This window comes from Silurus aristotelis, assembly GCF_946808225.1.
Source record: "Silurus aristotelis genome assembly, chromosome: 26".
Lineage (NCBI taxonomy): Eukaryota > Metazoa > Chordata > Actinopteri > Siluriformes > Siluridae > Silurus > Silurus aristotelis.
The window spans coordinates 2,454,264-2,473,085 of record NC_139599.1 but is presented as its reverse complement, the minus strand read 5'-3'; the positions used below and the strand labels follow the sequence as shown (position 1 = coordinate 2,473,085).

At 41.7% G+C, this 18,822-nt stretch overlaps 1 protein-coding gene across 7 annotated transcripts in view; it reads left to right on the top strand.

Annotated features, from left to right (window-relative positions):
- The window catches only part of rgs3a (regulator of G protein signaling 3a), a 131,507-nt gene that overhangs the window by 94,861 nt on the left and 17,824 nt on the right, over positions 1-18,822 (top strand). The window lies entirely within an intron of this gene.

Below are 18,822 nucleotides of genomic sequence, written 5' to 3'. Positions count from 1 at the left end.
AAGTTATAATGCTTGTTTAGTCCTACTTTTTATGGCTCTGGTGCCTGCCCAGGCAGTTTTGGCTCAAATTCTTGGAAAGCTTCAGTTTTAGGTCCCTTATTCTTAGATGTTCCTCATGTGGCTTGTTAGATGTAATTCGTTCGCACCACACGCAATAAACTCACACAAATGTTGTTGTTAGCACCTTTTTGTTGTCCCTTGTCTCCAAGGTGGACACTTCACATCGCGTTTGCTGGCTGTTTAGTTAAAGCGAACATCAGCGTACCTGACAGACATTGTTGTGGCATCTCATTGACTGCGTGCCCACAAATTGAAGGACAGAATGGAAAGGTCACAGATCGGCTTTATGATGCTGGCTAAGGAGAGTTATAGGTTTTGGAATGTGTGTGTTGTTTGCTATGACTTTTTCCATTGCACGACTGGAGCTTGGTCTGGTCCATCTGAAGTTATAAATCTTATTCATTTCGGATGTCAGCTTTCCACAATTCTAGCAAATTGAATGTTTTTATTTATGTATGTATCAGATATTGTTAGTAATGAAGTAAAAATTGTTCTTCAAACTCATTACTGTGCTTAAGTAGATTTTTCTGGTATCAGTTCTTCACTATTTATTATTAACCTTTTTTTTAAAACTGATATCGTAGACACTTTTAGTCAATCAGACAAGGTCTTTGAGGAAATGTTTTGCATGAACAGTTGTATGTATTAAAAAAAACGCATTTTACTTTAATTAAAATCCCCAGGAAAAGTGTAATGCATGAAAAAATGCTGGAGTGATGTGATGAGGTGAATATTGATGCTTCTGCTGGAGATGATGTATGCGGGAGGTGCAGCTGCGGCTACAGTGAAAGGAGACGTGTTAAATTGTGTTTATTGGGTTTCTTGCTTTAGTAACGACATTCGTTCTCACTGTATGAGATTCCTGTGTGTGATGCAGCGCTCTGTTCTACTGCACTTCACCATAATATTGATTGTTCTGTAGTCGTGGTGTCATAATGGTGGTATTTAGAGGTGGAATGATTAAGTTCAGGACACCACTGAAGATCTAGAGGTGAAATGCATGGCAGAACACTATGCAAATATATTTATTATAGTGTCATATGTGAAAGGGAATGAAAAAAAGAGGGCAAAGAGGTCAAATATGGTCACAATTTTTCCTCGATTCCTTCCTACAGATTCATGTTTCAGTGTTTGACTGTTTGTAGAAACTTCCTAGACAGTTGGATTACAGCCGGAGACATGTATTTTCCATTTCACTTCTCTCTTTCTCTCTTTCTCTCTTTCTCTCTCTCTCTCTCTCTCTCTCTCTCTTTCTCTCGCGCTCTCTCTCTCTCGCGCTCTCTCTCTCTCTCTCTCTCTCGCGCTCTCTCTCTCTCTATCTCTCTCTCTCTCGCGCTCTTTCTCTCTCTCTCTCTCGCTCTCTCTCTCTCTCTCTCTCTCTCTCTCTCTCTCTCTCTCTCTCTCTCTCTCTCTCTCTCCCTCTCTCTTCACCATGTCTCACTTTCTGGCCCGTGTTTTTATCCCATCTTTCCGATCTGCTCTTCTTCCTATCTTATCCCTCTCCAACATCCGATAGTGAGAAAGCGTCATTTGTAGAAAGAAGCAATAAAACAAGATAGAGCACAGGACCACCATGCTATATATCTCCAACACCACTCTCGTTTCCACTTCAGCACACACACACACACACACACACACACACACACACACACACACACACACATACTGTCTGTAAGGACAGAACGATAAAGCGGCGGAATCCGTACTCGCGCCGGTCCTCATAACAACCGCACTGTTTTATTACGCAACACCGAATCATTCCATCTTTCCACTCAGTGAGTTTGAATAATTCAATTAGAAGTAATATACTGCAGATGCTTGGTAGAACTGTCCGTACTAATTCTGGTTGTTGTTGCTCGAAATAAATCGGGCCAGGCACAGAAACGGGAATTTCCAAATAAGTACATTGCTGTTATGGAGCACTTTTATGCCGTTTTTATTTCAGATGACCAAAAAGAACCAATTAATGCTAAGCTTGTATCTTTGAGGCTGTCATGAACCATGAACAGCCGATAGACGCAAATGCAGGGAAGCAGCCGCTCCACTGCTCCATTATAACTAACAGAAAGGGGTTCGAATCGAGCTCGCACTGGTTCCGAACAATCGCTCACGCCCCAGGGTCGCCAACTCCTAGTTCCAAAATTTTCCATTTCCCTGCGCCAACAAGGCGAGAAACATGAATGCAGTCCAAAACAGGTCAAATATCAAAGGCGATCAGATCAATGAAACTTGGTAATGACTGTAATACGAACGTAGGGACTGAGCAAATCCTTCATAGTAAGTGTGTGAACTAGAAACTCTGTATATGGGGTGTGAATGTGTGTGAGTAATTGAGCACACCTGTGTCGGGTGGTACGTTTCACACTGAGGCCTTCAGTGGTGTTCTGCTTAAATCAACCCATCTCTTAATACCATCATTATGATACCATGACTACAGAAACCGTCATTATAGTGAAGTGCAGTAGAACAGAGAGCTGCATCACACACAGGAATCTCATACAGTGAGAACGAATGTCGTTACTGAAGCAAGAAACCCAATGAACACAATTCAACACGTCTCCTTTCACTGTAGCCGCAGCTGCACCACCCGCGTACATCATCTTCAGCAGAAGCATCGATATTCACCTCATCACATCACCCTGAGGTTTTCCTGTGCGTTACGCTTTTACTGTGGATTTCAAATGAAAGCAATTTGTGTTTTTCTGCAAATTCCACAGGAAAGAAATCGCAAAAGTATAAACGGTCGATGAAAAAGCATGTGACCTAAAGAAAGTTGTCTTCTTCTTCTTCTTTTTCTTCTTCTTCTTCTTTCGGCTTCTCCCATTAGGGGTCGCCACAGCAGACCATCTGTCTCAACCGAAAAGATAGAAAGTAACCGAATCAATTTCTTTCTTTCTTTCTTTCTTTCTTTCTTTCTTTCTTTCTTTCTTTCTTTCTTTCTTTCTTTCTTTCTTTCTTTCTTTCTTTCTTTCTTTCTTTCTTTCTTTCTCTCTTTTAAAATCAGTGGCTGTCAGAGAGAGTGAGAGAGAGAGAGAGAGAGAGAGAGAGAGAGAGAGAGAGAGAGAGAGATAGCTGAAGGGGTAGAGAAGATTGAGGAGTATAGATAGAACAGTACACCACAGTACACTTTATCTTAGAAGAGAACGTTTTGCTGCTCTGCATCATCTGTGGCACAGTGAGAAGGTTGTGATCTTCTCCTCCACTCCACTCACTGCTTTAGTAGGAAAATGATCTCCACCATTTGTCTGATCGATCAGAAGAGCAGCTTGTGTTTCACTCGTCTCTGTAGAGGTGGCCGACGTGAGGATGAAATAAAGCTAGAAGGCAGGGCTGGGTAACACACACACACACACCACACACACACACACACACACCACACACACACACACACACACACACACACCTCTCTACAAAGCTGGGACTGAGAATGGCCTTTATATAAGATGGATGGATTTCGTTTAATCGCCATAATGCTGTAATGTGATTTCACTCAGAGCGACATAGAGCAAAGAGATTAGAGAGATAGAGAGAGAGAGAGAGAGAGAGAGAGAGAAAGAGAGAAAAAGAGAAAAAGAGAGAAGATCAAACCGACACAATGAGCTGCTTTGCTTCTGTTTCTTTTACTTATTTTATTTACATTTAAATCCAAAATCCAGTCCAGACTCTGAGAAACTGCAACGTGTTAAACGAGTGGAGATTCTGTCCATCATTACTGTTACTACAACACATCCATATCCACGTCTCCTTATTGCATGTTACATCATCACTACATCACCAGTGGACATCTCTCTCTCTTTCTTTCTTTCTTTCTTTCTTTCTTTCTTTCTTTCTTTCTTTCTTTCTTTCTTTCTTTCTTTGTGTATTTATATATATAAGTAATATAATATAACACGAAAGCAGTCACTGTTTCCAGGCTCTACTCTACTGGGTTATAGATAAAGAATTAAAGGTTTTATGAGAAGGTTTTAGTGGAAGGCTGATTGTTCAGGAGCTGCAGCTGATCCCACCTCCCACCTTCAGCACACACTTCTAACGCTGCAGAGACACGCTGCATGTTCTGGAAACGAACATTCAGTGCTCTGTAGCCTCGGATCCAGTAGACCATCATGCAGCAGACTCGCTGAGGATCCGCCCACACTGATGTCGCTCGGGAGCAGGAGTGTGTGTGTGTGTGTGTGTGTGTGTGTGTGTGTGTGTGTGTGTGTGTGTGGCCACAACTGCCAGGGACAGAAGCAGGGGTTAGATTTTCCAGAGTGAGAGAGACAGGAGACATAAAGGCTGAATGTATAGTGTGAAGCAGGAGCTGCTTCATTACATCTCATCATCTCTACTGACTGACTGCATTTCCGCACGCTGACACCAGGGGGAGCACTGAGCAACTCTTTACTTTCCTTCCCAATTCTTTTTTTTTTTCGCTTTTGCTTTCTTTCTGCTCTTTATTTCTTTCTTGATTCCTTCCATCATTCCCTCCAATTTTTTTCTTTCTCTCTCGCTCTCTCTCTCTCTCTCTCTCTTTCTCTCTCACCACTCATGACATTGTTTTTACTCTGTTATTAATGACCCTCCTCGTGACCCTTGATAAGAGTGGAGATGTGGAGATGGGGAATAATTTCTCCGTTTCAGGGAACAGAGAGAAACATCAGCGTCGATGCTGAAACCAAAGTCCACACTGGGAACATCACACACACACACCACGTTATGTTAGCATGTTGGCATGTTAGTATTGACGAGGTGTACAGTAGATGTTGGACATGTGTGTGTGTGTGTGTGTGTGTGTGTGTATGTGTGTGTGTGGCATGTACTCGAGCAGTGATGCAGCAGCAAGCAAACTGTAGCCGGGGACATTATTTGTGGATCGGAACTGGACAAAAGGTGACGGGGTCGAGTCGACGTATGTGAAAAGAGACGACCTGAATTGGGGGCTTCACACTGCGAAATGAGTAAATATTTGGCGAGGCGAGGGTAAACACCCGGCATGTTTCGGCTGCCAGAGACGCAGGAGAGGAAAACACGTCTGGCCTTTTTCTCTTTGTTTTTGTTCCCCGGACTCAAATTAGCTTTAATGTTTAGATGTTCTCGAAGTTCTGTGGTATTAAATGCTTTTTATTTTTACACTCTAATTGTTAAACCTTAAATTGTTAGACCTTTTAAGGCGTAAGGGGGGGGGGGGGGGGGGGTTGCACAGCTCTCATCTACAGTGCACACATTTATCTTGGAAATGCTTCAGAAAGGTGCTAACGTCTTGTTCAAAGATCTTTTACCTCATCAAGTGTTCTTGGAAGTTTGTGTGTGTGTGTGTGTGTGTGTGTGTGTTCACAGGATTTTATGCGTATTCCAGTATGCTCCCGTCTGTAAGGCCAGAGGTTGTTTTTTTTTATTCCCAGACACAGTGAGCAGAACTTACAGTACTGAAAACAGAAGCACAACCTTTTCATAACCCACCTGATCACATGACCTTCAGGCACGTACACAGGAATCCACAAACCTGATTGCTCAGAAGGTCTTGCATCTGATTTGGGTTTCTGTAACAGCAGTTTTAATACGCATTTATAGTATTAATGCATTCATGCTAATAATGTATTTAATCTTTATTTAAAAACCAGACCCTGGATAGCCATTTTATTAGAAGGACTATAGGATTTATAGGAACAAACTCAGATCTTCATGCATTGATTTGAAAACATTGATTTGCATCCATGTTGATATTATCGCTTTGGGAGCATCGAGCATTTCAGCTGTGCAATTCATAAACAGTGCCTGCTAAGAAAACGTCCCCAGACCATTACACCACCACCACCAGCCTAAACTGAACCGACACTAAGCAGTTCTGCTGCTGTTGTGGTCAGTGAGTTTTCTGTAAAGACAAGTTCATTTTGGATTTATTTAATAGGGTTTATTTATCTCGTTCCTTCGGATTCCCTGGTGGTCTAGTGGTTAGGATGCGACGCTCTCACCGCTGCGGCCCGGTTTCAATCCCCGGTCAGGGGACCAACCTCAGCCATTAGGGTTGCACAAGCCAGTGCACTGTAAGTGCCGGTCCCAAGCCCGGATAAATGGAAAGGGTTGCGTTAGGAAGGGCATCCAGCGTAAAACGTGTGCCAATTCAAACATGTGGATCATTAATACGGATATATCTTCTAGTTAGATATTTCATCTTTTTGTGTTGTGATCTTCCTTCTCTTGGTTCTGTCAGTACTCAGAATATGTTCATGACCCGAGTCTTTTGAACGTTTCCAGTAAAGGCTGCATAAATATTGTGTATAAAACACGTGCATGTACGGTACGTTACTGAAACACAACCTCACACACACACACACACACACACACACACACACACACACACACACACACACACACACACACACACACACACACACACAAGGGTTTTCTGGGCAACGAGAAGGGGAAGCAATGTGATGTAATGACGTTGATGTTCAGCTGCCAGAAGCAGACGCTCTTCTTTCACCATCTTCTTCCTTTTTTGGCTCAGTTGATTTACCACAGTGTATAAGATGTGTACATGAGATAGATGTGGAGATGGAATCTCTTTTTCTGTCCCTCTCTCCTGCCCTCTATCTCTCCTTCTCTCTCTCTCTCTCTCTCTCTCTCTCTCTCTCTCTCTTCCACTCTCTCCACTCTCTCTCTCTCTCTCTCTCTCTCTCTCTCTCTCTCTCTCTCTCTCTCTCTCTCTCTCTCTCTCTCTCTCTCTCTCTCTCTCTCTCTCCTTCTGACCGAGTGATGAATTAAAAAATAACCTCACATTGTTTTTCTTATTATTTACCCAGGGCACATGCCTGAGGTCACCACACTAATGTAATAACAAATACATGATTAGCTCTGTGTGTGTGTGTGTGTGTGTGTGTGTGTGTGTGTGTGTGTGTGTGTGTGTGTGTGTGTGTGTGTTCGTGTGTGTGTGTGTATCTCTCTCTGTTTTTGTCTGTCTGTGTGTGTATATGTATTGGTGTGCGTCTGCAAGTGGGTATGTATGTTTGTGTGTTTCTGCATGTGTGTTTATGTGTGTGTCTACGCGTATGTGTGTTTGTCTGCGTGTGTGTTTGTGTATGTCTGTGTTTGTTTGTGTGTCTTTATGTGTGTGCATGTGTTTGTCTGCATGCGTGTTTGTGTGTCTACAAGTGCATGTGTGTGTTTGTTGGTATGTGTGTGTCTGCATGTGTTTGTGTGTCTAAATGCGTGTTTATGTGAATGTCTGTGTGTGTATGTGTGTCGGTGTCTGAATGTGTGTGTGTGTGTGTGTGTTTGCTTGCGTGCTTGTGTATTAAAATGTGTGTATTTGTCAGTGTGTGTGTGTGCATGTGTTTGTAGGCATGTATGTGTTTGTGTTTACTTTTTACACTTCTTTCCATCCATCCATCCTTTTTTCTTTCCTTCCTTTGTGTGTTTTGTACTTGAGACCCGCACCGCTCACTCCGCCGGGCCGTGTCAGGTCGTTTTGTTTCGCTCAGCTAATAATAGCTCTCAGCAGTCTTGCGCGTTCTTAAACAGCTCCTCTCACACTTCATTACTCTGTGATGTGGCAGGCGTCTTCCAGGATTATAACCTGTTCTCTGAAGAACCCGCTGCTCTGCCTCCATCTCCTTCCTGCTTATTACTTACTCCACAATTGCTTACATAACGTCTGTTACAGCCAGCAGCGCTTAATTAGCATTTACTTTTACAGCTGTCTTGGGCTTGTTCCTTCAGGAACAACCACCGTGCTACAGTCCACGATTCAGTTCCTCAGCATTTACAGCAACATCTACAAACAGAAAAAATGTATAACTGGACCACAGGGACGCACTCTCGCTCCTAACCGCATGATTAGCAATGTTATTAGATAGCTACGTTAAGGCTAAAAGTTTGGGGACATCTGACCAGAAAATTGGTGTGGGTTTTCCACAGCAAGTCACCAGTTTGCTCCTATAATGACCTCCACTCTCCTGGGAAGATGTTCCACTAGAGTTTGAAGTGTGCTTGTGGAGATTTGTGAGATATGTTTGAGATGAAAAAAGGATGTTAGTAAATGAATGTACTGATTGTAGGAGTTTCAATTCATCCCAAAGGTGTTCAGTAGGGTTGAGGGTCAAAACTTTATAGCAGGAGATATTCCAATCCAACCCATGGAAAGCATATCTTCTAGGAGCTGGTTTTGTGCACAAGGTTTGCATTGTCATCCTGAAACAGGTTTGTTCTGGAAGATTTCATGCTACAGCATCCAAAGTCATTCTGTGCTCCCAGCTTTTTTGGGAACAGTCTGGTGAAGAACCACATATGGCGCCAAAACCCGTGTGTGCGCGATTACTTTTGCCCACACGTATATATTCCGGTAGAAACCAAGCTCACGCTTTCAGATCTCTCAAAGAACTTCTAATCTGGAGTTAATTAGAAGCGCTTTGTTTGCGTGCTGTTTGGAAAGGATCGTTTTGGCGAGCAGTGGAACAGCGTGGGAACATCTGAGCGCAGGAGCAGCGTGAAATTAATGAACGTCCTGCAGCTCGACGTGGTTTTGGCTTCCATCAGCTATAAAGGTGCGAAGGAAATTTTTTTTTTTTTTATGATTGATGAATTTGTTCCTTCGTACTTTTAGCGAGTCGAATGCAGAAGATCCTGGATTAGCACTTCATCGTTCAGAGCAGAAGCTTTACAGGATGTTAGGAACAAACACGTCGAGTTCTAGATACTGATTGGTCAGAAGGTCTGGATTGGATCATGACCTCTAGAGTCAATTTCTCTGTTTATATATTTATTACTGATGCTTTGATCTAAAGCGCCTCCAACTGAGAGGTTCTGGGATACAAAACCTGTGATTTTCCAGTGGTGGGCCATGAAGTTATTAGAATCAATGACTTACCTTTTAATATATTTTTCCCATGAATAGGCATTAAATAATTCCCAATAACAGAAATGAACAGCTCAGACTGTTGGTAGGTTCAAATCCATGTTGCTTGGGGCTGTTGCTTTAACCAATCAGACTGCGATGTAGTCACCTCGAGGCCCTCTAGAAGGTGTCCGACCATGTCGGCATGTTCTGTCCTTTAGCGCTTTAGTCAGACTCGTAACTCGCATCTGAAAAAAAAAAAAAATGGTGATTTAATGAGGTGAATATCGGTGCTGCTGTGGCTACAGTGAAAGGAGACATGTATGAGACTGTATGAGATTCCTGCATGATGCAGCACTCTGTTCTACTGTGTTTCTCTATAGTGGTGGCGTCATTATGATGGTATAATGAGGTGGACTGATTCAGGCGGGACACCACTGAAGGCCTGGGGGTTGAAATGTGTACAAAGTACATGGAGGTCATTACTGACTCCTGCCTCACGCGGGTAAATCATTCATTACATTGTGTCTCAGCTGTTTCACGTCATTGCGTTACACATGAGTATATGCTCTGTGTGACATGACGTGAATAAGTACACGTTATCCATAAGGTCCCCTGGTGGTCTAGTGGTTAAGATGCAGCGCTCTCACCGCTGCGACCCGGGTTCGATCCCCGGTCAGGGAACCATCCCCAGCCACTCTTAGTGCCGGTCCCAAGTCCGGATAAATTTGGGAGGGTTGCGTTAGGAAGGGCATCCAGTGTAAAACATGTGCCAAATCAAACGTGCGAAGGATCCGCTGTGGCGACCCCTAACGGGAGAAGCCGAAAGAAAGTTTTTATCCATAAAACACACGGCTGTAACGCCGGATCTGACATCCGTGACGCGCAGCTCCGTCTCTCCGAGGCCGCAGACACGCGGAGCCCTTTGCTCTTTTGTGTTTTCTGTGTGTGTGTCACAGTTGCTATAGCAGAGTCTTTGCCAATATGAATCTGGCAGAAAAGATGGAGGCAGGTGGAGGTCTGCTGAGTGTACAGCAATGTCATTGATGCTCTGTGTATATATATGTGTGTGTGTGTGTGTGTGTGTGTGTGTGTGTGTGTGTGTGTGTGTGTGTGTGTGTGTGTGTGTGTGTAGAGGGCCAGTTACTGTAAGATAGAGACCTCTTACCACTCTGTTGTCATGGCCTCAGGATTTGTGGATGGCAAACACAAGAAGAAGTGGTTTTGGGAATCAGAATTGTGTTTGTGTATGTGTATGTGTGTGTGTGTGTGTGTGTGTGTGTGTGTATGTGTGTGTGTGTATGTGTGTGTGTGTATCTGCGTGTTCAGCAGTGAGACAACATTTTCCTACCCTGTGTTTTCATCACTGAGCGTTTCTCTGCATGCGTCTCTGATGCTTCTGCACATTTGGAGCAGTGAAGATGAAGTGTCCAGTAAACATAGTGTGAAGGTTCTGTAGTGTGACTGATGTCACAGCATCTGATCTCCACAGCAATGAGCATCAGACACACACATGTACTGCGCTTCCATTTTTCTTTATTCCTCCCTTTCTCTGAGTCTTTCTTTTCCTTCTGTTTTCCCTTCCTTTTTTTTTCTTTATTTCCGATTGGCTTCTTTCTTTCTTTCTTTCTTTCTTTCTTTCTTTCTTTCTTTCTTTCTTTCTTTCTTTCTTTCTTTCTTTCTTTCTTTCTTTCTTTCTTTCTTTCTTTTGCTGTTTATTTCTTTCTTACGCTTTTTCTTTCTTAATTTTGCACCTTTATTTATTCATTTTGCTTTTAACTTTTTTCTTCTGCTCTTTATTTCTTTCTTTATTCCTTCCATCATTTTTTCCAATTCTTTTTTTCTTTCTTTTCCTTCCTTCCTTCCTTCCTTCCTTCCTTCCTTCCTTCCTTCCTTCCTTCCTTCCTTCCTTCCTTACTGAGAAATGCTCTCAATACTGACCCTCAACTGGACATCACTGGCAAGTTACATCAGTCACATAATCCTGATCCTGTCAGAGCTCTTTCTCCTGTGTTAGATGTCTCGTGAGACCTGTAATGGAACCTCTCAGTGACAGGAGCATGACCTTCACTCTGACCTTCACTCTGACCTATCTTCCTGGCCTCTTTGCCCCTTCTCTCTCGAGACACAGTTTAGCGATGAGAAATAAATCTACATATCAAATAATGGTCACACATTATTTGTCACTTTTAAAAATAAAAGTATCTACTAATAATTATATATAAATTGCAAATATGTTAAAAAATTATTTATAAATCCATGCATCTACTGATGTAGGTAAGGTGAAAAGACCTGGGGTGCAGTCAGAGTTCCAATTCATCCCAAAGATGTTCAGTAGGGATGAGTTCAGTGTTCTATAGTAGGAGATCTTCCACTCGGTCCCATGTAAAGCATATCTTCATGGAGCTGGATTTGTTATGCTCTTAGTTTAAGTGAGAGGAAATTTTTATGCTACTACAGCCAAAGGCATCCTATACCACTGTGTGCCTCCAATTCTGTGGTAACGGTTTGGGAAAGAAGCACATGTAGCTGGAAAAACTGGGCGATAAAGCCAACACTTTTGGCCACAAACTGCATGTAGCTAGCTTAAACAATGTTCAGTGGGGGTTAGTTTATGTGGTGTCAAAATGCAAACGGTATCAGGGAAAGCCAGCTTGGAAACGCTGTTCATCGCAGCCTCAAAAAGCCTTCCATAGATCTTAAAATAGAGCCGAACAGGATTCCCTGTCCATCCCGCTATCAGATATTAGCGCTCTTTATATAGGGTTACTGTTAGCCTGTTGTTGTTACGGAATTCTGATGTCTAAATATACTCCAGCGCAGGGCCTTATCTTGGAATTACAAGCGGAATCCGGAATCGTGGCCGGAACACGGAGCTAATTCATCGCTCCCTGCTCTGTGACAAGCTTTTCCAGTATTTCCTGTTGTCCCTTTTCCTACTTGTCCGATAATCTTTTCGGTAACCCCACGAATGAGCGTGCACGATACCGACGATGTATTCGGCAATGCCTTCACCAGACTTTGGTTCTGCCCGAGCGGATCGCTGGACATCCCACACCACAGGAAGCCATGACACCAGCAGGAAGCAGACACATGTCCTGCTGCAGCAGACACTAATTATCAGCAGGAAAATGACTATAATGCAAACATATCATATTCACACACACACACACACACACACACACACACACACACACACATACACACACACACACACACACACACACACACACACACACACACATGCATAGACACACACTAATGCATTCCCTATTGTTAAACACTCATCCCTCTGGTATTTAACGCTCATTGAATAAGCAATTACTCATGGCTATTGAACATCCGGCTGTGTGTGTGTGTGTGTGTGTGTGTGTGTGTGTGTGTGTGTGTGTGTGTGTGTGTGTGTGTGTGTGTGTGTGTGATTGATAAAGGATGGATAAAGGACTGAAGGTGAAAATGATGCTTCCTGGTTCAGCACGAGTTCCATGCGATCCTCAGTATATTTCAATGTGGCTTTTATTTAGTTAAACTCAAGACGTAAAAAAATGTGTTGTTTTTCTTTAAACAAATGAATACAAATTATAACACGATCATTATTTAGGATCGATTTTTTATTTTGGACTTTTGGTCATTGTCCTTTAAATGCCCTGCAAACACATGAGCATGACTTCTAGCATGAATGTGAAGGTAAATGTTCAGGCTAGCATGTGCTTCCTTTTGAGAACCTCCGAGAACCATGAATACAGAATTCAAAGCACGTCTGCCCTCTGCCCTCTTCTACATACACGAGCTTATAGACTCGCTCTGATTGGCCGCTGACTCAGTAACATCATCCCTCCAAACCAAGAAACCTCGGCCAATCACTGGTGTTTCTTTATAGGTATCTCTTGTACTTTCTTTAAAAAACATGATGCCATTTAATGCAACATTACAGTTCAGCTTGAAGAAACAAGCACAACATGCACAAGCTCATAGATTACTTTTGATTGACATCTGAGTTAAGATCATTGCTCTAAAGTTTAGCAGATCACTCAGGTGTTTCTTTATTAAGAACTCTTGTACCTTCTCTAAAAATCAAGAAGCCAGATCATGCTACATTACTGTTCAACTTTAAAGGACTGATCATTCTTTGAGCTCCCATTACCAAGTCATTTACACCCACACCATATTGCTCACTCAATGTTTTTAGGTATTTACTTTGAGTGTAAAATTTCCAGGAACAGCATTTTCTGAAATACTCAAACCTGAACATCTGGCTCTGACATCCATGTCACAATCTTTTCTTTATCCTGATGTTTGATGAGAACATTCATTCCTTTTTTTGTTGCATTTAGCTGCTGCTACATGATTGGCTGATTACATCAAGTTGTCCAGGTGTTCCTAATAAAGTGGACAGGGGGCGTTACCTCACTCATTCATTTTCAGATGTAATTCGAGGTCAACACATGAAATTAGGCTACGTCTACAGTAATCCGGATACATTTAAAAAAGGTCTTTTCGTCTAAAAACGCTCCGTGTCCACACTTTTGTTTTCAATCATTTCCTGAAAGTTGCTCATCCACACTGAAATGTCTGAAAACGCTCAACGTCAGACTTTTCGACTTGCGTCATTTCGGCCTGGCATTTATTTACATTTCGGCAACGACTGAAACTGTGTCATCGTTTTTAAAACCCTCCGTTTTCACAGTCCATACTGACGATTTTCAAATTGATTCACTTTGGAGAGCTTTTTTTTAAAGGCTAAGTTTTTTTCGTTGACTGAAAAAAAACCCGCTTCTCGGTGTGGACGGAAGGCCAAAACGGAGAGAATAAACATGTTTAAATGAAAATGTATTAGTGTGGACATGACCTTATACGTTTCTGCTGTGACCCCAAGCAGCTCCAGCCTGCCAGCTTTGTTGGCCCCGCCCCTTTTTGTTTCGAATGATCATTATTATAAAAGTAGATCGCTGCATTGTGAGATCTTTTACCCTTGGGAGAACATGGTCATGTCATGAATCCTGCTCTCACACACACTCAGGACAATGCGAGGAAACCAAGACCTGGCCGTTCACAACGTCCCGGCGATGTCGCTGGGGAAAGCGTATTGTGCTCAGGTAGTTGATATTGCTGGAGGTAGATGGAAAAGAAAGAAAGGAGGGAGAGAAACGGAAAAGGTACGAGAAGGAAGTATGATGTAAACTGGTCGGAAGGTAATAACAGGAAGGTAATTGCCAAAAATCACATTCCATAACAGGAAGCTGGAACACTCAGTAAAAGGTTGAGCTGTGAACAGCAGGAGATATTGAAGTTATTGTGTTTCGATGTGTGTGTGTGTGTGTGTGTGTGTGTGTGTGTGTGTGTGTGTGTGTGTGTGTGTGTGTGTGTGTGTGTGTGTGGAGGCTCGACACGAAGCGTAGGTCCTATTTCACAGTAATTATTTTCCTATTATAGCACTTCCTGAACTGTTTTATTCTTCAGAGACAACAACTATTTTTACTTTGTGAGTTTATGAAACGAGAAATCAAGTTCATTCTTGTTTACAGTATACGAGCAAAAGTATTGGGACACCTGACTTTTCCAGCCATAGGTGGTTCTTCTCCAAACAATGAGGTCTTCGGAAGCAGGAGCATGACATTTTCCCTTCACTTGAACTAGGAGACCCATACCTGTTCCAGCATGACAATGCTCCAGTGCACAAAGCCAGCTCCATGAAGATATGTTGTACATGGTCTAGAGTGGAAGATCTCCTGCTATAGAGCTATAAACCCTATTAAACACCTTGGGAATAAACTGGAACCCTGATTGCACCCCTGGCCTCTATTAAGACCCTTGTAGCTGAATGAGCACAAATCTCCACAAGCACCCTCCAAAATCTAGTGGAACATCTTCTCAGAAGAGTGGAGGTTATTATACCAGTAAATGGGGTCTCACAGTGGAGGTTTTCTGCTTGTATATTTAGCAGTTACTATTGAAAATAAAACAAAAAATGCAAACCCGCCTCTTGGAGCTGAGCTATTATCAGCTTTCTGGATTATTGTATTATTTTTCTGTTTGTGTTGTTTATGTTCGTCATCCAAACCTCTCTTCGACAGAAGCTCTCAGCGAGGGCTCGGGAACAGGGATTTTTCTTGGCTGACATTTCCCATGACGCACTGGAGCGCTCGCATCCAAATAACCTGAATGTTAACGATGTAAAGCATGCGTTCGGGGGGAGATCGGATTCGTAACCTGGGATTTGCTGAAAGCATGTGGATCGTTCATCTATCTGAGATTCCGAGATGAGATCGCATGCAGATATCTGTGTGTCTCTTTATCAAACAAGACTTTCTTTTTAAAGGCCTTGTTTTTAAAGATTTTGAGCAATGGAGTGAATACAGCACTGTTGATCATTCCAGGCTGTACTTAGCAGGGTTTGTTATCAGCTATTGCGTGGAAATAAAGTATGCAATAGTATTCTTGAACTGATCCTCGTTCAAGATCCACGTTTCTACAGTTCCCCACTAAATACCTGCGATTTGCTGATCTACAATCGTGATATAATCCTGTCACATGCAGTAGAACCTCTTATAAACATAAAGCTTGTTATGTTTAGCTAGTTAGCCAAAAAAAAGACAAGCAACTACTCTTCACCAGGAAGAAGAAAATGGTGGACAGGTCACGCCCAGACGTGACAACAGTAGCAAGAGACAAATTAAAGCCTTCCAAAAAAAGGTTTAGGGGTTGTTTGTCCTGTCAGGAAATATCAGGGTTTCAAAGTCTTGCTAACGTGTGTGTGTGTGTGTGTGTTTGTTATTTTTCCTCAGCCGATTAATGGGTTACATTTTCTTCAGTTTTTCTTTGTAAGTTTACCCCTCATTATTACTTACAGTGGTGTGTGTGTGTGTGTGTGTGTGTGTGTGTGTGTGTGTGTGTGTGTGTGTGTGAGCGCTAGACCGTGCCAGTGCTGTGCAATGCTTGTGAATAGGACTAGAACAGAATAGAACTTTATTATTACATCTTCCTTGTAATTTCACACCATATGGGTGATATAGACTGTAGAATGCTATAAGTGTTTTTGTGTGTTTTGTTTTCATTGTTTTGTTTCACTAGTAGAATGCAGGCACCAGAACCAGATTCGGAAACATCTGGCAGGCTGTGCTACAAGTAAAAGGAAGCTTTGAATTAGTCAAAGAACAAAAGATGACAGATGTGCCAACAAATAAATTCAAATAAACAAAAGATTAATAAACGACGCCATGGTGCGGTGACCCGAAGTGGATTCTAAATTACTTTACTATTTGCATTACCTTACTTTACATACCCTGCACAAACTCTATAGTTAATGTCTTTATGTTTACTTATTATTTTATTATTTTATTTTTCATATTTTTACCAAAATAGTTTTTAAGCTAGTTAGCCAAAGAAGAGACGAGTTACTATTATTTACCAGAAAGAAGAAAATGGTGGACAGGTCACGCCCAGATGTGACAACAGTAGCAGTAGATACACAGCTACAGAAAACAAGATTAAGATAGAGGTTTTCCTAAGTTTTGTATTGCTAGCATGTCTGCTAATGCTTACATTGTTTATTTATCATTTATTCTTTTGTTTTCCTTCTTCTTTCCATTTAAGCTGTTTTTAGTTGCATATAAGGGAGTGGAGCGTCACTGAAACAAGTTAATTCCTGTATTTAAGTTTTTCTTACTGTTTTTTTTTTGCTTTTTCTTAAAAATGTTGTTGGTCTCTCCTGAAATCTTTGGTCTGACACCGGAGACTCCTAACAGAATATGTGTATCTTTATTAACAATGGAATTTTTACTTGCATTTGTCTTGCAAGTCCTGCAAAAAAAATTTGCATTAGCATAAAGAAAAATCAGCACCTTCTGAACAAACTGAATCTGTGGCATAAAAAGGTTTTCTCAATCTCCACACTTCCCTATTACTATACACAAAATATGCTATTGTGTCTGTATACAGCAGAACTCACATACCGCACTACATCTAAATGACCTCCCGTTTCATAACGATGACTCAAACCTGCAAGACGCACTTTGTAAACTCATCCGTTGTACAACTTCGACCTCCCATTCGCAACTGTTTACATTTCAGTCTAGAGAATGACCTGTTTAGAGAATTGCTAGTAAATAGTTGCATTTGTGCTGACCACAGATGCGCCTGGAGAACAGCTGGACGCCGTTTAGGGCGGCCCAGGTCTGAGTGTGCTTCTGAGAACTTGACGAAAGGATAGAGAGGAACATTCTAACAAACTTCCTCCTGAGTGTACGTATGTTTGTGTGTTAGAGGACCTTAGGTCTTGCTGGGTTTTGGCTGTCTCTCACCACACTGTAAACACCCAGGAGAGCGATTTGCTACGGAAATTAAACCAAATGCTTGGATTACCACATGAACAAACACCTGCAGAGGTCCAGGGACATCAAGAAGGTCCACATTTAGATGAAATGCATTCCACATTTAGTCCCATTTGCTGGGACCCTCCACTCTACTGGGAATATGTCCCACTAGATTTTGGAGTGTGATGATGGACATTTGTGCTCATTCAACCACAAGATAGTAAAGTAAAGTACAGTCAGGTGAAGTAGGTTAAAATGGTTAAATTGTTGAATGGTTCAAATGTTGGACTTTTAATCATAATGTCGTGAGTTCAAATCCAATCATCAAGCTTCCACTGTTGGGGCCCTTGAGCAAGGCCCTTAACCCTCAACTGCTCGGTTGTATAAATGAGATCATTAGAAGCTAACGGATAAGATCGCCTGCCAAAAGCAGTAAAGATGTAGATGATGAAGTGTTAGAAGCCCTAGGATGCAGTGGTTCAATTCATCTCAACGGTGTTCCATGATAAAAAAGCACGATTATTTTGCAGCCTACAATATTCTAGAAATTTTTGTTTTTATTAAGACAACCATATATCATAGAGGTTTTTCTTCTACGTCTACATCTATACTAATCCGGATCAATTTGAAGACGCCGTTGTTCTGAAAGCGTTTTCAATCGTTTCCCAAAAGTTGCTCATCCACACCGAAACATTTGAAAACAATGTCCCTGTACTGCGTATGCGCAAAAACGTAACTAAAAATGCGTCACTGTTTTTACAGTCCACACTGAGACATGAAAAAGTTTTTAAATTGAGCCATTTTGGATAGCGTTTTCAAAAAGCCATGTTTTATTTGACTGGAAACGCCGTCTTTGTATGGACGGAGGGCCAATATTTAAAAAAAATATGCGTTTTCAAATGAAAACCTTTTAGTGTGGACATGGCCTAAGAAATTACTTTAATCCTCATTGAAATGGCTGTTTTTCAATATACAAATTCATTTCTGTCTTTACATAAAGAAAGGCTGCTCAGACAATCCAAGATCTACGACAGCCGTCTCGTGATTGTTAGACCTTGCTAAAGCTTCATGGCAGGACAGCTCTTGATGTTCACTGACCTTTCTCCTAATTGTGTTTATGTGTTTGGTGTGCCAGAGCAGAGCTGTCACTGAGGGTAAGGACTTTGAAAACGAACAACTAAACTGTATGCATTTGCAGCAGAATAAACATCCGGATATAATTTTCTTTCTAGGGCTTATTGTGAATGATATATATATATATGGAGGAACGTTCAGGACAGCCACATATGTAATATTAATATATATATATATATATATATATATATATATATATATATATATATATATATATATATATATAGAGAGAGAGAGAGAGAGAGAGAGAGAGAGAGAGAGAGAGAGAGAGAGAAAGAGAGAGAGAGAGAGTGCAAGATCTCCCTCAGCACCCTACTGGCAGTGCTAATGCTGTCTGTGGAACTCGTTCCCTAAGTATTATTTTTTTGGTTTTTGGTCACTTTGGTTCTCATGTTCCGAGTGCTAAGATTAGCCACTTTATTTTCATAGCACTTTTGACCCTGGTGGGATTATGGGTAGCAGCCGTTCTCAGGTTTCCGCTCTTCTGTAAAGCAAGGTCTC